The sequence below is a fragment of the Phalacrocorax aristotelis genome, chromosome 2, assembly GCF_949628215.1.
Source record: "Phalacrocorax aristotelis chromosome 2, bGulAri2.1, whole genome shotgun sequence".
Taxonomy (NCBI): domain Eukaryota; kingdom Metazoa; phylum Chordata; class Aves; order Suliformes; family Phalacrocoracidae; genus Phalacrocorax; species Phalacrocorax aristotelis.
Genome location: NC_134277.1, coordinates 51,664,862 through 51,690,831, shown reverse-complemented (window position 1 = coordinate 51,690,831; position 25,970 = coordinate 51,664,862). Strand labels below are relative to the sequence as shown.

The 25,970-nt window shown below is 41.3% G+C and overlaps 1 protein-coding gene across 15 annotated transcripts in view; it reads right to left on the bottom strand.

Moving 5' to 3' along the window:
- Window positions 1-25,970, bottom strand: part of ARPP21 (cAMP regulated phosphoprotein 21) — a 203,048-nt gene that overhangs the window by 134,381 nt on the left and 42,697 nt on the right. For 5 of the 15 annotated variants that reach the window (XM_075083539.1, XM_075083545.1, XM_075083554.1 and 2 more), the window contains exon 1: window positions 7,273-7,525. The exons of 4 other annotated variants lie outside the window; for them this stretch is intronic. The gene's annotated coding sequence lies outside the window, so the exon portion shown is untranslated. Of the gene's footprint in view, window positions 1-5,794; window positions 6,070-6,668; window positions 7,065-7,272; window positions 7,566-25,970 lie in introns of those variants that run through there. 6 more of the 15 variants (XM_075083540.1, XM_075083547.1, XM_075083546.1 and 3 more) reach the window with 5 other exon arrangements.

Here is a 25,970-nt window from a genome sequence, read left to right as displayed (position 1 = left end):
ATCTCAGCCTCTGATTTTCGAGATGGTTACTTCAAGAAGCAGGTCATTCAAGGACTTCTTTCAAATGCAGTCATTTTCATCAGTACACAAACTAAACAAGTGTTACATTATCCATCAGTAATAATTCATTGTCTTCAGTATCTAACAGGATTCTTATGCTCCTTGCCACAGTTCTTGTCACTAGAGACCACTCCATTTTGCTGCTCAGATGTAGGACAGATTGCTATATCACAGTAGAAAAGCATATTAAAATACATAAAGCTGGTAAATACAATGCATTTTCCAATTTAATTAGACTTGTTTTCTATGAATTACAGGTTCCCAAAAAATCGTACTTGAATCAAAAATGGGTTTTTTATAGTTTTCTTCATAGTAGTATGTATTATGAAATACAGCACTTCAAGATGCCCCAAGTTACTTATTATGCTTTCCTTTTAGATCTATGTTCGCAATTTTCCTTTTTTTTGTTGGTAGGAGAAAGCTTTGAATTTTTCTTAAAGGAACAAAACCCAAAAGCGTGGAAGTCAGAACTCCTCACTTCAGATTTCACGGGTTATAAAGTACACAAATTATAAAGCTATCAGGCATTTCCCGGGCTCACATTAAAATCTGTAGTGGGCCTTTAGAGTGGACCAATTTATTTGATGTGTTTCTCCTAAAGCTTTTATGACACCATAAACATTTCTGACTCCATGACAAATACTTCATAATACATTAAGCAAGCTCATTCAAATGATTCTAAATGTTATGCCAATGGCAATGTATTTGGAAATGGAACAGACACTTGAAGAATGGAAAAACCTTAAAGTTTAGTTTGAGCCACCGCAATTTATTATTTACTTTCGTGCAACTGAAGGCAAAGCATTTCAAATTGAGTTCCACGGCACAAACACCCCAAAAGCACAAAGTGGGCGCATTCTCCAGAACATCATGCTGTACCTATTTCACATGAGCATCAACACCAGTCTGCTCCCCAGTAAAACTTCCCATTGAACTCAATATTAATTAGCATGGAGCGTTTAACTGCACAATTTAATTGTATTTACAACATGCTTCTAATCGCTGCAGTTTATCCGCATTAGCTTCATTCAACCAAAAAGCCTCTTTTTACTGAGGAACAAATTGAGATAACTTCCTTCACAATAAGTAAAGCATTACACCATGAGAAGCTCTGCAAGTCACCAAAAACCAAGATGCATGCACTTCCCATGAAGAGAAGTGCCACAACCTGACTCTCATGTTTAGTGATATAATGAAAATTCACAAAATGTTTTCTGCATTGAAGGCACAAGGAGACGTCAACTCATCAGGCAATACAAACACTGCAACAAGATTAATTAATGACAAAATTATTAGTTGTTCAGGCATGCTTTTGAGGACAGAATTCAATTCCTAGAATAGAAAACCAGCTCTGATGATTTTATGAATCCAGTACATATCACTGCTGTGTGGCCATTAAAATTGGGATGAAATTTCAGAAGCCATATGGATTCATACATATTTGATTTTTATGTTTTAGCACAGATTCCAAACAGAAGATGAAAACTTTGATAAATAAAAATCAGTATTTAACAGAGGGGGAAGGTATGTAGGGGGAGTTGTTTGGTTTGTCGTGTTTTTTTTTTCTGGCTGACTTTTTTAACACAATCCTGCTGACCATTTAAGCTTTCCTTTGACTCAAAAGCTTGAAGGCATCCAATTTAGGAAAAGAGGCAGCTTTATCATTTGGAAGATGTTACTAAGCTTCCATAGTTTTAAGACAGATGCTGTATAAACAGCTCATAAATAAATAATAGTATTACCTAAGACTAAATGAGAAATATACTAGAAAGCATTAAAATACAAGAATACTTTTCATAGGAGTTTGCTTTCTCATGGTATTCTTGTTAACTGCGACTCTTGGCCTGAGAAGATCAAGAGCAGACATCTGATTTGCAGAAAGAAACTTAGAAGTGTCCCAGTTTCTCTGTGAAAAACATTTTCTTTCACTTATAAAAACATACTTCTCACCTTACATACTTCAACATATGCTACACGAACACATCTGCCCTCAGAACACTCTTACGTTGTCACTGACTCCATATTGCCAGGGACTAGAAAATACCCTAAACCCCCTGCTTCAGAAAGACATTGGATATCTGCATCATAAATTTCAAATTCCCAGCTGTCACTGCCTAACTATGCCTTCTGCTTTTCAGCTAAGTCATGCTGTATGACATTATCATTCTCTCACACTTCATAGCTTCTTCAACGCTAACAAACAAACCTATGGACTGTCTAGTATTTTTTACCATGTTTATTGCAGTAGCAATTACTTAATCTAAATAGCCCTTATGAACTCACTCCTGTAAAATATGCTATTTTGTTTACTCCTTTTTTCTCTGTATTTCTCCCCATATCTAGTCCGCTTCTTCCTCTCAGTAACAGGGAATTTAGGTGCAGGGGAGGGGGAAGTTATGTAACATTTTCATATACGAGCTTATTACTGCATTAGGTATCTGGAATGATCTACAGTGGTTTAAAGATCTCACCATATGATTAGAAATCGATAAATTTGACTGAAAGGAGACCTTTCCTGCTACTCCTTTTGCCAAAGAACCATAAAGAAGTGTGCTGATGACAGATTACCTAAAAGCCTGGAAACCACAACAGTAAAAAATGAAACAGTAGTAAATATTGGCAACGTTATTAACAGGTAGAAGAGGGCAATTGTTGGAAGACATTACTAAAGTGTTTGCTCGGGGGCTTTTTCCCTAGAGGCAACACAGAGCTCCAATACCCTTCCCCTGGAATTAATGCAATTCATAACTTTGGATTGCATATGCCGCACATTAAGTATTAATATACATTATTTATGTATTCTTATAAATTAAGATAAGCTAAAGAAAAACATAAGAGACCTCTATACAGGGAGCACTCTTACAGAGTGTCATTGGCAATGCATCATCAAGTTTACCTACTGTAAAACCATGTATGATATAACATGAATCTGAAACTGGAGTTCACTTCAAACGTCTAAGGGAAGGATGAGCAGCTTAGCTCTTAAGTCCTATAACTAAGTGGCCTGGACCTTCCCTGACAAATTCAGACTTACTTGGCAAGAACCCATCACAGATGTGATTGATCAAAAAATGAGTCTTAATTAAAACATAAAGTATTGTAGTTTTAGAGTATACCTCCTTTTTTATTTTTCCAATAAGTTGTGTGTGTGCACACACTGGCATACTCACACAAGCCATGGTGGCTGTTATTATGACAGAGGTTTAAGTGTCCTTCTTAAACAAGGACCCAAGAAAAACAAATCCTGTCCACGAACAGTAACCAGTATATCTACCTGAATTTATAGGCACATTTAATGTATTTCAAAAAAACCCCTACCACACCCAAGACCAGACATGGGTCATACCTCGCACTTTTTCTGAAGGTATTTCCTTGCCAGAAGGTTTTATCATTAAATTATGTGAAAATGAAATATTTGTAATAGTTGTAAACATGTAAATTTATTTACATCTACACGTTCCTGAAAGTTGCCATTTTATGTATGAAGTGGAAAAACTAGAAAACAAAACAAATATCAGCAATTAATCAGGGATCCTTCTCACCCATGAGTGACCCGCATAAGACTGGAGAAGCTGTCGTTTGATGGCTGTCAAAAACCAGATGCATGACCTCACATGGTTTGCATAATTTATCTGCAATTGAATTTACCCAGCCTCAAAATGGGGAAAATCCTACTTACCTGGATTGCAGTTTGCCATCAAACCTAGAAACACATTTTACCACATAGATACAGAGATGTTCATATACAGTACTTTCAAGTCTTCAGAATCAAATGCTCCCACCGGAACGTACAGAGCCTTTGCCATGTATTACTTGTTTGTTGAATGTTTCAATCTGCTAGAAGAAAAAGTGACCTGTTTGCTTGACTTACTACCTGCTGAGAACATTAATACAGACTTCAAATTTAATAAATGAATGAGCAGGGGACAAACGGATTTTGCAAGTTTATTGCACTACAGTTACATTAGTTCTCAACTGGCCAATATTTAATTATATTTTTTAAAATAGATTACTTCACACAAATAGCATTTCCTTTAAATAATCACCTAAGTTACAAATTCTCTTTACAACTGAGGAAACAAATTGAGCTGGGAGCACTCACTGGATCAAGCCACTCAGTTGTGAGCAGTCCCTATAAACAAGGATTTGCCAATCTGCCAAAATAATTTTCCTACCCTGAAATTAAAGCCATCAAAATTGATAACACCACTCAATGCAAGTTACAGATCCTGTATGTTAGAAGCAGAGGAGGCGTATCACCAGCTGGTGTAAATCTATACTGTTCTTAAAACCAGTGGCACTACATCAATTTACAGCTGCTGAAGATTTGTCCCTGCGTCTGTCTTTAGCACTGATAAAACCATTGAACCAAACCCTGGACGCACTTCCCCAAATTTAAAGCTCCCATTGACTGTAGTGAGAGCAATGCCTACAGGAGGAAAGGCAGACTATAAGTAAGCCATCCTAGAATTATAGTGCACTTTTCCCCCTGCCCCATTCATTCCAAGTTTAAAGTTAGCTGTTAAAAATCATAACCTGGGAGGAAGCCAAGAGCACAGCAGATTTTAAAACTTCTTAGGTTTCCTTTATGTATTACCAGAAATCCTGTTTAATTCAAGTGATTTATCAGGCCAAGTCCACTTCACTGGTATCATGCAAATAACCCCAGTAAAGCCCACTGGAAAGGCAGCACCACCAGGAAGATATTATTTGGCCCACAGTTTTTCTCCAGCAGGATAAAGTTTCAAAGCGACTGTCGCACTGTTCTTATCGCTTTCTGAGATCTATCATTACACCTGTGTTACAAATCATATTGTGTTTCCTCTACTGTCCTTATACATTCCTTACATAATTTTTCCTCCAAGCATACGATGCAGCGCAACGCTCATCTGAGCGACCCTCACTTGCACACTTAGCCCTGGGGCAGTCAAAAGGACTAGCACATAGCAGAAGAATAATCGCCTGAAAAAGGATTTTGCAGGAGGGGTACTCAGCCATTTCTTAGACCGCCATCCTGTAAAACTGTAGGCAACAGAGAGAAAATACAGTTATTTTATAGAAGATCTCTTTAATGATGGTGAGTTTCTCTCTATGATTTTGAGTGCATAGATTGTTGCAAATAGCTAATAAATGCATTTCTGACTACAGATACACGAACTAAACAAGGCAGTTTTTCAAGAGTATCTACATGCATCTTGCACAGCACCGTACACTGTAGTTATCTATAGGTCTTTTCCTTTACACATATATCACAGGCGGTTTACAGCTGCTTGTATTCTGCGAGCATTACATGCAACAATGATTTTTAATACCAACTGAATTAACTCTTAACTCCAAGGAATAAAAATTCAAAACTCCTGCTTCAGGAGGCTACCAATGAGAACATAAATAGTTAATCATTAAAAATGGTTAGCACAAGAAGAAAATAAATACTTTTAAGATGTTCCTTAGCGCTACTCCATTGTAAGACATTTCAACATTAGAAAAACATTAAAATGGAATATTCTTCTTCAACTTAAACTTATCCAAGTACAGCCAGATTTATCAACAGCATGAAATCATTTCCTATCTACAGTTTGCTTCATATAACTTTTTAAAAGATTTTTCTTCTTAAAAATCATCTCAGACACCACAAAACAGTTCAATTTAAAACCAGCTAATCGATCACCTTTCTGCACAACTATGTTTTCTTTCATTAATCTAATAAAAATATTTGCGGGATTTCCGTTTTTACCTTTGCATTTTTCCTTTTCCAGTATCCATAACCAATCATCGCTCTGCTCTTCCATTATGCTTCATGTATTGCAGAGTGAGAAGCATCTTCATTAAATAGTATTAAAAATAGAACACACCCGATCTCCCCACCGGAGCATGCTCTGACAGTGCTGATACCACAGCTCTCAAGGTAACCATGCCCAGCTGGGAACTGAGAGGCAAAGTCAGTGCGAGATTAGCAATCTGCAAACCTAATTGTGCGCACAAACTTGCCTCGATCCGTGACGATGACTGCTAAAACAAAAATCAGCGTGCAGTTAAATTATGCGACTGAAAAGTTGCAGGTCAGTTTACAGTATTTTTTTCTCCCCTCCCCATCACCCTCAGCTTCAATGGCTTTGTACTTGCCTCAAATTTACATATGCCATTTAGAAGAACGCACACCAGGCATGCATCTAGCTCAGCGCGATGGTAGAGAAGTCAAACAGGTGATCAACAAAACACTTGTGCTGCTCTTTAATGCCTTTGTTTCCCCTCTCGGCACATTTACAGCAATGTCACACGACAGCGGGATGAATTTAAGCAAAAACCGCACACACCTGGAAGGGCAAAGACGGGAGGGAGAGTGGAAGCGCAAAGACACACCTAGCACGGGAAAAATCACCCGAAATTTGACTGTGTTTCCCCCCGCTGGCTGAAAAGGCAAACGAATGAAAAAAAAAAAAAAAAATGTAATAAAAACAGTTAAACAAGACTGCGCAATGGCTGCACTGGATGGGCACGTCTTGGTTAGATCTACAGGCGATATCGTTGAAAGGCACACACGAGTAAGTAGAATTACACTAAGCGGAGTCACATTAACTAATTTTTACGAAAAGAGACGGCTAGCGTACCGAACCATATGGCTGCAACTCCTGGGCTGCGACCCTCCTTCACTGCACGCAAAGCAAGACACGCTGAGGAAGCATCAAGTCAACCTCAATCGCCAGACCGCCACCCTTCAGAACAATGCCAGTCAAACGAGCCCGGGCTTTCCCTCCGGCGAAGCACGGCTTTTTAAAGCGTATCCCTCGATGTTGTTCACAAATCAGCGAGTAAAAGTTGGTTGTTTTTTCTTTACGGTTTGATACATTTTAGCTACAGCGACTGCAGGGCAGAGGGCGATCCCCTCCCGCAGCTTCCCCCGCTTGGCGATCGCCTCCCCCAGCCTCAGCCCGCTCCCCGGACACCGGCTCCGAGGCTCGGGGACGGCCGCCGCCCGCAGGCCGACGTCCGGCCGCCTCGCCGCCGCCCCCCGGCCCGGCCCGGCCCGACCCACGGCCGCGCCCAGAGCCGGGGGCGGCCGCAGGGCTCCCGCGCGAGGCCCCTCAGGCACCCACCGGCCGCCAACGGCGGGAACTTCGCGAAGGCGCCGCCGCCCTCCCTCCGCCCTCCTCCGCGGGGGCAGGCGGCCCCACCGACCGCGCCGGGAACCGCGGCAAGCCCTCGGTGCCGTACCTGGCTGGCAGCACCTCCGCCCCGCCGCTCCGGGATCCCGTGCGAGGCTCCGGCTCCGGCACCGATACCATCCTGCCCCGCTACACTATCAACGACAGCCTTTTTTCCCTTTTTTTTTTTTTTTTTTCTTTCTTTCCCCTCCCCCCTCCGGTAAATACCACATCTTAGAGTCGGAATCCTGCAGTTGCTATAAATAATTGCACATCGCATGTAACAAACGCAAGCCCCGGCTCCATGCACAGCTCCTATTTCCCCTCTCCCTCCGCTCCACATGCTCGAGCCGCCCTGACCTCAAAAATTAAAAGATCACGGGGAGGGGGAGGGGGAGGGGGGGATGGGGGCGAATGACTCCAACGAAATGACAGAAGACACACGCTGGAAGGAAAAAAAAAAATCGCAACAACAAAGAACATCACGCTACACAAAGATTCTGCTTTGGCTTTTTTGGTTTTGTTTTGTTTTTTTTTTCCTTTTTCCATTTTTTAATATATTTTTTTTACCTTGCCTGAAAACGGGATCTGCCCCCAGCGTCTTGGTGGCTCGGGTTATTTTTGTTTGTTTGGTTGGTTTTTTTTTTTTTTTTTGTTGGCTGGTTTGTTTATTTTGCTGCAGATACGCTGCTGTTACAGTACAGTGCCTGTCTTCCTGAAAGACATGGTCTCTTCCTCCGCCTCCGCCCTCCTCCGCGGGAGGAGATCCGCCGCCGCGGCGCGGTGGTGGCCGGGCGCGGTGGCCGCGGTGCCGCCTCCCGCCTCAGGCCGGCTCGGCTCGGCTCGGCTCGGCTCGGCTCCCCTCGCCCCGCTGCGCTGGCGTCGCCCCGCTCCTCCGCCGGGCTGCCGTCGCCTGCCCTGCCTCTGGCGCTGCCTGTCCTGGGTCTCCCTCGGCGCCTGACTGGATCCCCGCTCGCTCCTCTCCCTCTCTGCCTGTCCTCTCGCCTTTATCTGCCGCGCTCCCCGGCTGTACTGTCTGTCTGCGAGTCTCTCCCTCTCCCTTTCTCTCTCTCTCTCTCTCCCCGCCCACGCAGCGTGGTGCGCCTCGGACCGGAGACAGCGGCGCGTTTCGTGTCGCTCCTCGCCGGCTCCGCGCTCGCTGCGCTCAGCGCCGCTACTGCGGCTGGTCCCGGCTCGGCCGCGCCACGGGCCGCCTGACGGGAGCCGGGGGCTCCGCCGCCATTGCGTGCGCCCGACGCCCCCCCCTTCCTTCCACGCCCCACGCAGACAGACACACGCCGCTCGCTGTCTGCGCGGCCGGGCCGGGGCGAGGAGCTCTCTGTGTGTGGGGTGGCTAAGGCTGTCCGTCTGTCCGTCCGGCCCTGCGTGTGGCTTCCTGCACGCCGGCCCCTCCAGTCGCACTGCCTCCCCCCACCCGCCAAGCCCTCCCCGTCAGCCCATCCCCAGCCGGGAGCAGAGACAAAGCACCCGAGCGGCGCTAATAAAGAGAAAGCTCGTTAATCTCCTCCGATTCCTTGTTATTTGCTTCCACCCACACCCCGCCGGCCCCAACCTCCCCCCCCACCCCCCAAAAAAAAACAAAAAGGGAAGAAAATGGGCGCTTGACTCCAGAGGACAGCTTTAGAGAAGGTCTGGGGAGGGTGGTTTTAATTATTATTTTTGCTGGTGAAACCTGACAGCATCCACACTGATCGGGCGAGCTGCTGAAAGGGGTAAAAAAAAAAAGAAATACCCCAAAAAAAGACCGCAGCAGATTTTGGGTGGTAGCAGATGAGCCACTTAAAATGGGGCACATGCTCCCCTTCCCCCTCCCCTCCCCCTTCCCAGCATGTCTCCATCTAGGATCTGGCTTGACGATATTTCTCCAGGAGCCTCGCTGCACACCATCAAGGCAGAGGGAAACAGACATTTCACCAGTAAATGCATTCCCAATACATAAAACCCCTGCTATCCATTTAAAAACCGAGCCTTGTTTTACCCAATTGAATACATCCAGGCATTCATTCTGCACCCAGCCGAGAAAAGGGCATTTACCTCTTTGCTAGGTGGCTATTAATATGCAGTAAAATTATAGCTGTACAACGCCAAACGTAATTGCCATAGATCATTTAGAGCGGATCCAGCAATTCAGCTGCTGGAAATGCATGCTCTGTGAATAACCATGCATCTGGTACAATGCCCTCTGCTACAATAACCTGAAAGGAGACAGAAGCGTCTGGTACTAGCTGCAATTAGTAATCCTATAGATGAAAAATAAACACTCGATAAGTACAAAGCAGCAAGGTCCTATGAAATATAGTGATCGTTTCTGTCTGCAGTGATGCAAATAACCCAACTCCCACAGACAATTCTTATTTAAAATACACAGTTAAAAATGCACTCCTTTCATTACATACTTTCAGAAAGTCCTTGTTACAAAAGACAGTTCGCAACAATTAATGAATGTAGAAGAATTCGTGTGTCAGTCAAACACAGACAAATATACAGAAGGTTTTGGGGGGTAAAGTGTGCTGTAGTGGGTATTATCCTGGCACCCCTGGAATCTCTCTTCCCCCTCAGAAGCGAACACCTGCTTTTACCAGGGACCGCTGACTGGAATGAGTCTGGAAGAATACAGTCAGCAATGAACCTCAACAGGGTGTGCATTAGCAGGCTCCTGGTGCGTGCCTCAAGTGATCAGAGGCATTCAGCCAGGCACACCAAAACCTGTTCTGCTAATGCACCTCCTGATGGGGCTTACTCCTTGGATGGTCGTGTGTGGCTCCAGCTACTTTTGATTTCATTACTTAACATACCCCCACACTGCGTGCTACAAGTTGCATCTGAAAGCAAAACGACTGGCAGAAAGGCTATAAATGGCACTACGCTGAAGCGTGCTACAGCTGGCAATGGGGGAAAGGACCAATTCTTTGTTTCTGAAGTGTTTCTTTCAGCCATCTCCGCCATGGACCCAACTTTATTTTCCAAAATGGCTACAAAACTAGTTTGAACACGCACTGAAATGCCACAGACCTCACCTCACTGCTGCATATCATCCCTTACCTCCCAAGTAGGCTACCCGGCTAAGGGTGGGGATGCAGGCTGCATCGGGGCATGAAAGCACTAGTCACTCATGCCTTCACTAGACAGCTTGCAACTCACCTGCCGGCTTAGGAAAGGGGGTGAGTGGGATGAATGTTTCAATCCTTACCCCAGCCACTGGACACAGTGACCATGTGAAACAGCCACGTGTCCACAGCTTGTCTCCCACCGTTGGGATACAGGAGTGACTTCAGAGGGGGAAGGGTTGAAGCTGTACGTCAGGTCTGTAAGTAGGTAAAAATTCATCCAAGCTGTAGTTCTGGCATTTCACTCTACTCTCTCCTGTGTGGCAGGATGTGCTTGGGGCAAGTTACCAAATGCTAAAAGATGCCAGCTACAGCAACAGCGAAGGAAATACTCAGGAAAAAAATCCCAGTACCACCCCAGTATCACACAAGCTAGTATTTCAGCACAGAATGGTGAGCAGCATCAAATGCAGCATGTGCAAAGAGGTGAAATTGCTGCCCTTTGTTGAGAAGCCACCTCAGACCTCAGTCAGATGTGAATCTAATGGAATATGCTCCCACATCCCCTCTTGAGGACTTTTCTGTGCAGAAAGGAAAATCACAATCGTTGCACTATCACAATAGCTAAGAGGTAGGGAACCACGGGGATGGTTTGCTGCTGCCTGTAAATCTGCTGCTGATTTGTAAACATGCACAGGGGTAACTGTCCACTTAAGGCTCATGGAAGTCAGCAGAAGCTGTGTGTTTAAGCAGAGGCAGAATTTGATAAACTCTTCAGACCTCGGACACCTTTTTCCGTCTGTTGTGTAGCCAGACTTCAGAGGTAATTGGGGGAAAAAAGAAAAAGGCACAAGACCTACTTCTCCAAATACTTTCTGGAATAAAGCATTTCATTAACCCCCAGCACATGCTTTCTAGGCTGTGGTCTTGCAAAGTGCACTGGCGCAGTAGGACCACCCTACAGCACGGGAGCATACGCGCACTATAGGTACACAAAATTCCAATAGGCAACACCAAACCCTTCAGCTCAGGGTATTTTCGAAGCATGACAACAGATTATATTACTTACTGCAAGCACACTTTCTAGCTATGTTGTCTTAATTTCACTTAGAAATCAAGAAAACCTTAGTGGGCTCTCAAAACCCGACATCGGATTGGAAGTATGTGATGTCAGACAAACATACAGAGCTTCACGCAGTTCTGCAGTCACAGAGGATTCCTGTAAGAGAAGGCATGCAGTGTTACTTAATACATTAGTAAAAGCTTTCATGACTGGTTGCACATTTCTTCTGCCTCGAGTCATTTTTCAGTGAAACAAAGCTAGCATGTAAAGTCTATTGTGTTTTAGAGTTATGGAATGATTCTGATTGAGGCATAACAGTATGATAAGCTAACTGTTGATGTATTTTATCATAATCTTCTGTAAAAGAGATCAGTCTTAGTTTTTTTTATTTTTAAACTTTTTTTCCCATTTTCATGTCCTAGGTGTTACGAATTAATGATGCGTAATTTGCAGATGGACTTAAAAATACTGCACTTCTATTTAAAATGGCACTTTACAATATGTAAATATAGCCAAATTGCTCTAGTTTCAAACACTTCTCAGGAAGAGATGAAATATTTATTCCAGCTAAAACATCACAAGTAAAGGAAAATTAACAAAGCAATTTGCATACGGCTTGTATTGGTAGCTCAGATTTGATTTAAAAAAAAGAAAAAGCAGCTTTATGCTATTCCCACTGAAGTCAGTGAGAATTTTGTGATAGACTTCATTAGGATTAAGATCAGGTACTTAAATCTAAGACTCTCTCTTTGGAGGAAGACCAATGAACAACGCTTTAAAAATATAATCTGTTGCTAGAGGGGCTGAGGAAGGTGTATTTTTCCTGCTAAAAGCAAAGCATCATTTCTTTGTGTTTGACATTTCAAATCCCCTCTTAGTTGATTTTAGAAATACCAAAGTGTTTGTTGTGCCATATCTGTGTATCTTGAAAAGGATACTCCAGTGTGGAGCTCCTCACCCCACAAAAAAAAAGTTGTCTGATCCCCCCAAAGACCAGAAACTGCAGTTCCTGCTCAGCTGTGACTCTCAAAAGAAAATGAGCAGGAATTCGAACTCTAGCTTCCACCGCTAGCATTGGTGCAAATGGTCTCTCCTCTTGTAGCCTTTTCCTTAATTTTTGTTGATAGGCAGGAGGACCGCGGGCCTTTCAGGTCACAGTGTTGAAGGGACAGCGGACTGTTTCATAGGCTAAAGGAGGCCTGGCAGCTCAGAAAGGATGATCAAAAGCAAGCCAAAGGCCACACAGAGGGCTAATACCGGTACCCTTCTGACTCAGTCGTACTGCAGACAACATTCAAAGAGCTATGACAGGTTGAGAAATTCAGGCAGTGGGCAGCACTCAGTTGCTCTGGACAGAAGCACATCTCTGATGTAGAAATTAGCATCGTGGTGTTTTTCATAATATATATGTGCAGCGTGCGCGTTAGGGCAAAGAGGCGAAACAAGCAGTGTTGAGTAAGAGAAAGAGCAGTAAGAAGAGAGAGTCAGCAAGAATGTTGTGAGCTGTGGTGTTAGGATGGGCCAGGGAGAAAATGGTGAGAAAAAGAGGAGGAGGGAGAGTCCCAAGCAGGGAATGCAAGGAGTTGTTTATCTTGAGATCTGTGATTCATTGTGGGGAATGGGCACTACCTACACATATTAGAGTACTGTAGGGAAGAAATCAGGCTGAGGAAATTCTGAAGTCTTTCAATAGGATTTATGATCTTTAATAATCCAGTGGCTCAGGGTCATGTAAGAGCCCAGGAACTGCTTGGCTCACAAGTATGAGTGGGTCTAAGGAGACATATGACAAACACAGCATCTGCAGGAAGGTAGTTTCAGTCCTCGGCATCGGAGCCGTAAGAATCACAAACAATTTCACGAGCACAAAGCAGTTTCCCATCAAGATCTCACCAAGAAAAGCTATTACTGCAGCCCTTTGTCTAAAGCAAAGTATAAAAGCATAGCGTTCCTCCCAGCACACCTAGAGAGCAGACAAGCTTTGGTGACAATTTTCAACTACCACAATAAGATGTGGGTAGTACAGGCTTTCAAAAGTACATGGTGCCTCTCCCCCTGCTAAACCACAACTAGACCTACATCTGTCCTTAAGGTATCCTGGCAGAAGGGAAGCCAGGGCACTAGTCCACTTCTTGGGTGAGCAAGTGGATCTAGGAAATGATAGAGAGGGGAAAAAAAGAGGAAAAAAGAGAAAAAAAAGCAACAATCTCGAGACCTTCTAGAAAACCTGCCATAGCAATATTAAGAATAGCAGTAAACCATTGTTCTGTAGTTGTAGGCTTGTTTTAACACTCAAAAGCAACACCAGTCTATTTTAGAAAAGACCATCATCCCAGCTGTAAGTGGACAGAGAGCAATCATACAGACTGAGGTATTTCAGTTCAGCTATTTATTTCATGCAGGGAGGAGTCTGGGCCTTGGCAATGTCCAGTACATCTCTGTTCAATGTTTCGTTCAGGGCACATAGATGCAACTCAATGCATTGCCTGTTCAATAGGCAGTGTCACTGCTTAGATTGAATACCATATGAAAACTTAGAGACTCAAGTTGGCAAATGATTTGGAGGTGAAGAAAAGACTTGCCAATCAGCCCCTGTAACCCAGAGTACTCTCCAACTGCCAGTTTCTCCCCTTGAAATTCCCCTGAAGATACTACCCTCTTAACTTTTGCTTCTAGAAACCTCTAGTCTTCTCTAAAATGCATGTGTTGAACATAACATTTTAAGAGAAGGCTCCCATTGACATCAGGCCCAGATCTACCCTGCAGGTATTTTTTCACAAATAACTTGATACCATACCAGTATGTTGATATTCTTCAACCTGACACCATTTTCCAGTTTTCCTTTAATTTTTTTTAAGAATAATGTTTAACTTCTCCCATCAGAATCTCTAGAAGGGATCCTGACTGCAGCATCTGTGTAAGTTTTATGTATTGCTTTCCTGCAGCCCACCCTACCTCACTGCAGAATGCTCTGAGGCTCACACTGGCCAGGAAGCCACAGCACTGGCCTCCAGTGAGCAGAACACAGACATATAACACTAGGACTTCAAGCTTTCCTGCCGCCCACAATACCTAAATGTTGACTTGTATTTGAACTATAATATAGAAGAAGCCAATGGGGACCTCACAGAGAGAGTGGTACCGGCCTTGAATTCTATACAGCTGCTCCCACCTCAGACCTCCTGCGGATGCAGCTGCAAGGCTGGGTTGGTAACTCAGGACCATAAACGTGAAGTGATGGAGTTCAGTACATCACTATAAAAAGGCTCTGAAAATATTGCTCTTTTAGGATCCCCAATCCACAGTCTATTTGTAGAAGAAGGTTGGGCTTTATCTTTGCTAAGGTCACTCCCACTCAAGTTAATAGAGATATTGTTTGAGGCTAAACAGGCTAAAAACTGTATAATGGCTTCAAGATTGGACCCCCAGTACTATGGATAGTCACATCTTAAACACTGTTGTAGTAGGAATAATTAAAAGAGAAGCCTATGAAAAATATGTCTTACCTAAACAAGGATGAACCTGCCAGATCACAGACTAATTCTCAAAATCTGTAATCTATACACAAATTGGTGTATAAAGGTTGGAATTGCACTAAAGAAAGGAAAGGCTAGTTCTTATTCTGTAAAGCTGTGACCATCTGTGCTTACACCCACCAACCCCCAGCTTTATTAACCTATTCAGTTAGAGAAGCTGCAAACAACAAACAGTGGTCATGAATGCTGCTCAAGAGGAGATGAGGAGACCCCCCCCACAACAGCGGGTGTTAAGAGCGTGAGGTAATTTGCTGGCAGATCGGTTCCCTTCACAATCCATGTGAGATAGAGTGGTTGCCCCCTTTAAGGCTACATCATGCTTTATGTGCAAAACAGTGTGCAGATGTGCCAGAGAACAGGAGCAATCTGAAAAAAACCCAAACACCAAACCCCCCAACCTGTGCTAAGTCATGCTTTCCAAAACCAGCCCTCTACAAACTCTTAGAGGCAGTATATCTGACAGCCTGTTTTTACAGCTTATATATCATCGCATTAGTTTTGTTTATGCTAAATAGCAATGACCAGAAAAGGCACAGGCATAACCATAATTTAGCATAGTCACTGTGACTCTACTTTAGACTGTCCTACCCAAAAACCCCAAGAGTAGCAGCAGCCCTACAGTAAGCAGAGAATAATTCCTGCTACGTGTCCTTTGAAAACCCTCTCAAGTTCTTTCAGTGGTGATAAAACTAGCAAAAATTTGGCCTTTGTCGTGCGATTGAGGAGTCTTAGAAGTTTGTCAAGGAGCTATGTGTTAAAATCCTACTGAGGTAATCCTTTGACAAGGCATGGGGGATTGCTATGTTGCACTGGCCCAACGGGCTCTGTATTCCCCCGTCTGACTGCCGTTACAACCTTAGCATGTGCCCCTGTACCTGTGAGCAGAGCGTACTGCTTTCCAGCACACCCTCACCTCTCCAGTTTCACTCATTTGGGACCACTGCTCATTTCCTAGGACTCTTAGCAGAATATGAGTTTGATTAGCAACAGTTTAGCAATTTGCAGTGTTTCTTTTGAACACTGTGGAATCAACTTTTGTGTTGGCTAGTGGGCTGCAGAAAACAGACAGCAAAGAACGAATGGCGGCCTATAAAAAAATTAGGTCGATTCAACACGAAGTGATGGGGGCAATATCGCTATACTTCATGGACTGAACACAAAGACAGATAGTTAAGCTTCCAGCACTTTGAGGTCTTGGACCTATCATGTCTTAAAGTCTTAAGCATAGTTATTTCTCAGTTACTACTCTTAAAATAATACAGTTCCCCCAAAATTTCTCCAGCTCCCTTCTTTTTGTTTCGCCTTGCCTTATCCTCTAGACATATTTAAATTTTCCTTTGTTTGGAATCTACATTTCTTCACACCCTAAAATTATAGCCCTTGCAATGCTCAATACTGTAGAAAGTCCCTTCATTGAAAGAGCAGAACATGGTACAATTTTAGCATCATATAATTTCCTGCATAATTGTTAAATCATTTTCTTCCTTTTCTCCCTCCCCCTCCCTTCTTTATTTTTTTTTTAAGGAAAGAAAGAATCAAATGCATATCCAGAGAGAGAGAGAACTTAACAGCCTCATAATACTGTGCTATACCACACCTCACCTTTATTGCAACAACGATCTTGCATCCATGACAAGACTTCCCTATCTATTGCTTCAGTCGCTCAGCATTGGACTGTGTACTCTGCAAGGCACTATTGGTTCACGAATGCAAGCCTCCTTGTGTGTTTGTGACATTGTATTCCCAAATATCACATCACAAAAATATTAAAATCAAACTGTTCATAACATTTTCCTGTGCACCATCTGGGCCTTGCAAGAAAGCTGACATTATCTGTCAAACTAAAGATAACCACATTTTCTCTCTTTTGTATCGTTAATGTTTGTCATCGCAAATTTCACTTTAATGCTCCAATTACATTATGACATTCTTACAAACTGAATGGCACTAATGACTTTCATTATTATTTACACACTTCCTTAATTATAAGGCTCTCCCTCTCATTCACAACATGTTCTCCCTCATAACACTCACTCTGATATAAAGCTAATGAATTTTAAACTTTCTGTTACATAAAAGCTTATGATTAATTACCCAGCTTCCCAGTCTCTTTATGATACACAATACAGGGCTCTCCTGCAGTGATGCAGCAAAGGGGGAGAAGTATGGAACTTTTATTCCCTCCTCAGTGAAAGCAAATAAAGAGATAAATAGAGTATCTCTCTCTTTAAAGCAGCATATGCAAATTTAATTGAAAACAAATATACATCAAACCATTCCTCAGGAGAAATCTAAATCTCTCTATATTAGCAGCATGTAGTAAACAGGATAATAATGCCTATTATTATAATCTTCAATTTTTCATGACAACAATTTCTTAATCTAGTTCAAGCAAAAGAGACAGTGGAAGTAAAAAGACATGGCTTTTACATAAGACATCTTAGTGTTGTATGCTGTATCACCAAGATCAACTATTTATGTGGTTTTAATTATTCAAAATACTGGACTCATCCACTAATAAAAAAGACAAGCCCAAGGTTGCACCACCCCAGATGAAGGGCAGTTGTGACAAATATAAATTACTGCACTTCACACTGACAAAGGTAATACAGTGAACCAGAGCCTAGAAGACTTTGAAAGACATTGTGGGGGCACTGAACAGCCTAGCAATGAAAATTCAGAGCTCAGTATTTAAGCACTGGTACAGGCTGCAATCTGCACCAGCTGTACATGTCTCAGTGCCTGTGCTGCTAACAGAAATAGGATTCTCACAGCCAAATGTAAATTTACTGACAGCCAAGAGGAAAAAAATGGGTTAATTAAAAAGTATGGCTACTCTTACCCCATTTGCTGGCTAGTAAACTTGACCTTAAGATTTCAGGGAACCTGTGCATATAAAAAATTTATTTCCTGCCATTCCAAGGGAAGTTCCCTTTTATGCCTCTCCCCTGTTAGTAAAGCAGGAGCCAATATCTGTGCAAATATATACATAATCCAAATAGGGTTATAGTCCCAAATGGGACAAAAGCACATCCTGTTATGACTGAATCACTGGATAACCAGCTATGAATGACATATTCCTTAAACCAAGCACAGGCCACCTAGAAAGATGAAGATTCATTTCCCAGAGCCATTTACCTATGTGTTGCCTTTATAGTAATTCCTACTGCTGATCAGCTGATGGAACAGATAGGAAAATTGGCTTTGTTGTGAGAAAAGCCTGTTCTTTTTCAAATTTGGTTTGTTTTCTTTTTAATACTATATGCTTTAAATTTCTAATGTTTCCAGTGTCATGGAAAACCCTGGAGGTGTATTAAATTAAATAAGTCCCTGAGAGTCCAGTACAACACGATACAGTGTAGCCCCAGCCTTGTAAAAATCCTGAGAGATGATAACCATACTTTGGTCTGCTTTTGAACACCTCTTGATGATTATGGCAACCCTGTGGTCCTACAGAGCAAACAACTTAAAAAAAAAATTTCTTAGGGCCTGATCCAAGGCCCACAGAGTAAACTATATGATCATCCTACTATCTTCAGTTAAGGTCTCATTCCAAGGCTGCTACTCATCAGCATTTCAGTTATGTGAACTATGAAACTCCTTAATATCAGAGAATGTTCAATAGTTGAAGAAAAAAAACACTTGAAGGAGTTGAAAATCGGTCCTTCCATTCTCTTTAATGTTGTCTTGCATTCTATGTATCTTACAAAATAGTTATTAGGGGTATATTATGAAGCAAAAAGTATAAAACACTCCTAATATTTCTTTAAATCTGTATCTGGAAGCCAGGCTTGAGAGGGCAGGCAGGCTCTTGGCAGAAATTTAACAAATAGCAAGGATGGAAGAGAGAGAGACAGATGCAGAGAGTAGGTCTCAGAACAACATTACTTTTCTGATTCTAATAAAGTTCCTTTGCTCAACATTCAAAAAAACTGGCAACTTCTGTGCTATTCCAGCTCTAATCAACATGTGATTCAGGGATTCACCATTTGCCCTGAGATATTGTATAACTGCTCTGTGTGAATAGATAGTGCTCCTGAAATCCGTTTTTCTCAAGATTCATCAGCTTTCTGTGGCTATTGTGGTTGTTTATCTTTTGTTACTGACTCTAGGGGTCAAGAGCACTGGACTAAGATATCTGTAGGGTATGTAAGTTTACATTCAAAGCCTCCTGACATTTTGGGCAGAGAGCATCAGGCTTTCACAAGGGGCCAGATTATACTACTCAGTCACATTCACATGCCCATCAAGAAATTTCAGAACGATCCTGTTGAGAATCAATTGTATGCACACACTCACCAAGTTACTTGAACAGCATAAGAGACATCCTATATGCCTCTGAAAGATTGGACCATGAACCTAAACTCTGTTTCATTCGTTGATGGTTTATGTTGCAAGCAATCTTCCTTAAAATACAGTGAATAATGAAACACAGTAGCCATTAATCTTGATGGTTGTTTCCATGTAAAATCGTTTCTATGTTTAGACACATTCACCCGGAAAGCCTATGCATTTTCCGATATTATCCAGGAATAATTGTACCCCAAAGAAAATGGTGTAGTCCTTGGACTTCATCATGTACTTGACTATCAGTAACAGCACTTACACAAAAAAAGTGAGACATCACAGAGGAAAACACAAACATAATAAAACAGTCAAGCTAATCTTTATACAAAGATATTAAAACAACTGGAGAAGGTTGATAATAATGCCAGAACAGGTAAAATTAGTCACAGTTTAGTAAGTGGCATGAGGGTTTCCAGTTACAATTTTATGGCCCATTCCTAATGCAGCCCAAACTTGTGGTAAGTTTACAGCCCACAGGATCAATTGATTAATATGACAATTAAAAGACAAATGTATTTTAATGACATATGGCATTATCACTATGTTATGTAGCTTTCACCAACATTTTGTTTATTGTAATATTTATGTTACAAAATTCTGGTTAAGATAATTAAATATGTTTATATCACCATATTCCCCCAAAAAGGAGTTAGACACAGGCCCTCCAAGATTCCTTATGAAGAAGAAAAAAATTTATTAAACCATCTGAAAGTGTGATAAACATGGTGAACAGGAGCCTTGTTTCAAACATGTAGCTATTACATGGCCCTGTGATCCACATATGAGCAGGTGAGGCATGAAGTCCTCTCTCTATCTTGCCTTTTCTGTCAGTGTCAGGAGAGCTTCATGGCTCACAGAAGTAAATGACGGAGAGGGGAAATGTTTCATAAGCATGGGGATAGGGCAGAGAGAGAGGTGAGATGCCACTACGAAAAGTAATTAGTGGCAGTGGGGAGTAATCTGCCGAAGCTTGTTCTTACAATTGATTTTGTTGTTACACGCTATATGAGATCTCCACAGCCCAAGAAAGATGAACCTGAGCAAGCTGCATGTGAAGCAACATCATTAAGCAGGAGCCAGGTCTTGACTTCAAATATCAGGGCTCTGATCCTGATTCTACCTTTTATTTAATGGATAACTTTGAGCAATTCAGCCCATCTCCTGGAGCCTTTGTTTATTTTTCACACCTGTTTCTTCTCATCATTTTTGCAGCTATTGTAATTCTCGGGAAAGGACTATCCATCATTATAAGTTTACATAATGGCAGTCTGTAAAAATGTAATGCCCTATATCCCAGTCTGAAAACAGTCTCATTGAAGACGATGGGAATTTTACATTGATCTCAGCAGCAATCTTGTTTGCCAATAGTATTATCTGTATGTATTCTTTTGAAATGTTTGGTATTGATTAACACAGTTTTTAAAAGCACAAACAATAAATTATTCATTTTGATTTATAAAGTAGTTATAGTAAGTGTTTATCACAGACAGAGTATTTTAATACAAATCAGAATACTTAGAAAATAAGCCAAATAATCCCACAACAGACCAGCTTTTCCCTGTATTATAACTGTAATCACTTTCCTGATTACAGGAAAAGTGGGAACCTCTTTCCTGAAATGCCTAAGTAGAGAGATGAGCCTTGCAGACCAAGAAAGGCAGTGAACCCCATAAAAGATATTGAGAATATCTCACTAATACCTCCCCTGCATTAAAGCCACAAGCACCTCTGACTATTTCTAATACAAGTATATTGGACAAATGATGCTAAATCTGCAGAAGTAAAATTACAAAGCTCACCAATTTCTGATAGAACTGTGCATCACTTGAGGACCTAGATGAATTTGATTCAGTACAAATCAAGATAGACCCAGACATTTGGAAATACTGCAAATAAGGTCCTTAAGTCATCATACACTGCCATTGAGAAAAGTACACATTAGGGAGATGAATTTTGAAAAAAATAGGCATTGCAGCAATACCTTAGCTGTACAAGTAATTTCTTCTTGTGTCTATCATTCTTACTAGTTGTACAATACCTGTATTTCTTTGTCCTGCCTTTCTCCTACCAGGAGCTGGCAGCTTTTAAGACTGACTGCAGGGATGGGGCAGGCACCCAGCTTTGCATACCTGAGCATCACAGCCAAAAGTGGTGTGCTTATTTCCAAAACAGCAGCAGGGGAGTCATAGCATGGCCATCAGTAAAAGCATCACAAACCCCAAAATAGCAGAGCTCTTTCTTTTTAATTGCAGTGCCCACCAATTTTTTCAAGGGTGAGCATTTCTCCAGTGTCCCCTGAAGGCCTTTTGTCAGCTTCTGTGCACTCTTGGCTGTTTTGCTGATGCTCCTCAGCAAATATGATGATAGCTGGTAAAGCCATACATATCCACACATCCATTTGAGAAAATGGGCAGAATTAAAAACAATGCTTCAATGCCAGGCTTCTCCACAACTTTTTTGAATGCCTGTGAGGAAGGTGGCCAACAGCTGCCTCGTGTCTAGAGCAAGACGCCATGCTAAGAGTGCAGGAAAAATTAGGTTTTCCAGTGACATTGGACGTCGCCCACAAAGCATGAGTGTAGCACACGTTGTGGGTCCTCAAGATTCATGATTTATGCTGTCTGCCTCTTCTCCACTACCTCCATTACCCTTTACTTCTGAAAAATAAGCTCTTTCAGACTTCCTTTGCCCATCTATTCCTCCATGCTCCTGTCCTGTGTCCCATGCACTCTCCTTTCCCCTTTTCCCTCTCTCCATATTCATGCCGGAGGGTATATCATGATGAGGGTCTCTAATCAATTGTCTGACTCATTGCCTTATGGCAGAATATTGCCATGGCTAATGACTAATATGACTGCAGGATTTCCAAATGTCATCTTACAAGATCTTGCAGATTGCCTGTTAACCATTTTTTAGCCTTACCAGGATTATCTGGGTAGCAAAATAAACCAGTATGATTTAGCACAGTAAACTCATTTCTTAACAGCTGATTTCTATTTATAGGTATAGCCTACATAAAACAGTATGGGACAAAGTATTCCCAAACTGAGAAATGCTCCATTTGTGAACAGCTTTTCCTATGATACTCCAAGTGTTTGTTTGCACAGTGAATGACAAAAAATAGTTGTTGAAACTTTCTAATTCTTGAAAGACAAGAATTGATATTTACACTTACATTATGATTCATTATCAAAGAAGAAATGTGTGAAACTGCCAAGACAAACAAATCCTGTTAGAGGCATTTCATTTGTTGATTTTTATTTATGCTTAGGAAACACTTTTTCTTCTACATTACAATTTTGTGATGAGCAAAGGAGTAGCATAGCACATTTTCTCTCTGCAATTCCTGTGTCCCTGCAACTGAAGCTAATACTTGCCCTTTCAGTTAAATGCAGTTTTTCTGTGATAGCAACTAAGGTTTATTTTAGATTGATGTGAAAGCAACATATAATAAGAATTTTTCACACTGATAAAGAATTATTACAAAAAGCTGTAAGAGGCATCAGCAGAACTGTAGATGATTTTAAAGGCTGACAATATACAAAGGATGCTTTCCTGCAATCCTAATGATGTTTAAACATGTCCAGCATTATTTATAGACACATACATTAGTCCTCTTATTCTTTTCTTGCCACGCTCCTGTATATAGCATGGAATTACAGACATTCTGACCTTTTTGCCTTTTTCGAATTCCTGTGCTGGCATGAATAAAGAACTTGCTAATCACAGAATTTTGATACTTCCTCTGGGCAATCAACTGTTACACTTCTGAAGTTGAACCATTCCTGAAAATACAATAATATTCGACCAGTTCTCTTGCATAAAACTAATTTCAGCATTGACAAATTTCCCAGATATCAATTTATAAATACTTACTAATGCCTTGTTGATCAACTCATCTGGTCACCTTGCCACTGACAGTAAAATGACATTGATGTGGAACAAACATCCTCAAAGATATTGCAAGAAAGGTAAAGTGCCCGGGAGTGCTTTTCTTTTTTTTTTTTTGCTGTTGATTGTCAATGAATTAACGGGAAGCATTATCTCAGGTATAAAAGAACAGAGCCCATAGCTACAGAAGGAGATACAACATCAAATTGGGAAGTGTACTGTAAAGATTAGTGTGTTAGAAAACTAATGAATAATGTCACAAGACCTTAAACTACCTAATCTCATTGAGACAGCTTGTTAGATCATCAGATTGCCTAGCTGAGAAACCTGCTTCCATTACTGCTGTGTTTGTGGTGTCAAACCTGATTAGTGTTTCTGCAGATTAATTTTCATTCATTAGAGTTGGAAAGCCAAGTAGAAAAAATGCAGTGGAACTGAATTTGTTTCCCTTTCACTAGCAGAGTTTTCTCTGTGCTTATGTATCACCAATATGAGAAATACACACTGAGATCAGCTCTAGTAACTGTCACAGCTCTGTTCCTTCCCCACCGCCCTGCAAGCTTTAGCTTCCCTAACACCTAGCCTCTAGCAGACAAGCAGTAAGGAGCTCCACCATATTAACCTGAAAAATCCAACACAGCAGGAAAATTTCCACCTCCTTACTCAGCCAGCACGAATTTGCCATCAGCCCTCATCTCAGCCGAAATTGGGTATTCCTTCTTCCAGTCTTCCAGTGTTTCTAGTTCATTCTGTGTATGTGCTTTCCCCCCCCCCCCCCCAAAACTGAATATGCAAAGGTAAGCACTGCTGACTCCATCCACTGTGGTTCCACCTTAGCATGCTTGACTACCAATATTTCCTGTAAAGCCAGCATCTGGTAGAAGAAAGTAGAATTTTGGCAGCTGGGGTGAAATCAAAGCCCTGCTGAATTCATGCAACTGATTTCACCTGACTGTAATTTTTACCACCCATCTTTACAGGGGTGTTATACAACATTATCTAAGTTTTAAAAATTGCCTATTTCCTGTTATGTAATGAAAAACTTCTATCTTAACCTCATGCAGCGTACCTAATAAACTGCCATAGAAAATTGCTGAAATATTAAGGCTATTATGTTGTCTCAGTTTTTAAGAGAAAACACTGCAGTCATTTTTAATTTTTTAATTCAAATGCAAAACTTTCCAGGTGTTGAGTTTGTGGTGACATTTTCAATGTTCCTGACACATTATGAGGGGAACCGGTGAATTTTAAGTAGTGACAATCAATAAGGTTTGAGAAATATTATATTAAAACTTAAATCTCAAGCCTATGATCCTGACAGAGCTGACACTTAGTATGTACTTGGTCATCACCATTTTTATCATTTTTCCTGTTTTGTGAAAACACTGTTGATTTTGTTTTAGCTGTCGACTATCCAAGCATAGTATTAAACTCATTTAATAAGATAAGCAGTTTCTAATGGGATTTAAAACTAGGTGCAATGCAGTCAACATCAAACACTGGCATAAATCTCTTACACTAAAATTAATTTTTGTCATCAGAAGGTGGGGGGAAAGGGTTTTATTTTGTTTTTAAAGCATCTGTAGCTCATGATAGCAAAGGTTCTATATTCAGGAACACACTTTAACTTAAGGTGCTGTTAAAGAAGCCTACTCCCTCCAGCTGAACTGAAATTAGGTTGATTTCTTCCAGTTTCTTAACAGCCAGATAATCTGAATATTCAGTTTTCCATCTGTTATACAATTACTTCGTTATTCTGAGTCATTTGGTAACCTCTAAAAATAGTTCACTCTTCTTGAATTAGCAGCACAGTGTTATAGATCATGTAGACAGAAAAGCCTGTCTCCTTGCTTCTGCATAACCAATGTGCTACAGGGCTCCAGTATCAGAAAAACCATTGCAGCGTATCTTAACTCTAACAGATGTTACTGCTGGCCTCTTTGAGAGCTAGAAGGAAAAATAAAAGAAAGAAAAGCAATGGATTACAGGCCAAAACAATTGCTCGACTTCAACAGTAAGACACTATGTCCATGAAGGTGGACTGCAAAGTAAAAATGTTTTTTTATAGAGGAATGCGTCCATTTGTTGTTATGGAGTACTACTAAACTTTTATTTGATACTCAGCAGTAGGTATTCTTTTAGGATTATTCCCTCAGGTAAATTAGATTCTCTTTTGTTTTGCTTTTTAGCTATGTGATATGTCTCAAGAGAATTATTTTCCAGTAAAGACATTTGAAATATCCTCTGCAAGCTGGTGGGATGAGAAATGACACCTGGAAAAATTACAAAAGACCAAGTGAAAGTATGTTTTAAAATATAATTTAATCAAAGGCAGACAAGGTCAGTCATGAAGTTAGAAAGGACTTTCAGATGAATGACAAAGTAGTGTTAACAATCCAAGCTTTGCTGAGAAAGCAGACAAATTTGAGAACAAAAAAGAACAGCGTGCTGGAATGTCATGCATACAACATAAATATGGTCCATGCAATTAATGCACCAAAGAAAAGAAAAAGATATTTTAGTTGTTGAAGCTTATGGGAAATACTAGCATTTTCCATGTAATTCTACAGAAAAAGAAACATTTAGTTACTTGTGTCTCACCTTCCTCTTCCTCATATTCTAGGAGGGATTCATGGGACAGAATACAGACTATAAATTTTCATTGAGAAGGCAAATGGGTTTGTTTTCCTCATGCATCTCAGGCCTTCCTGAAAGTGTTTGTTGTTATTTTTTTGTATCAGTTGCCTGCTATGAACTTTCCTCTCCTTTTTTTCTCTCTACTCTTCTGTCCAAAGGGACTATGAAATAGAAGGAAACATAGTCCATTTCTACCACTAAAACCAGGAGAGCCTTCTCTGCTGGG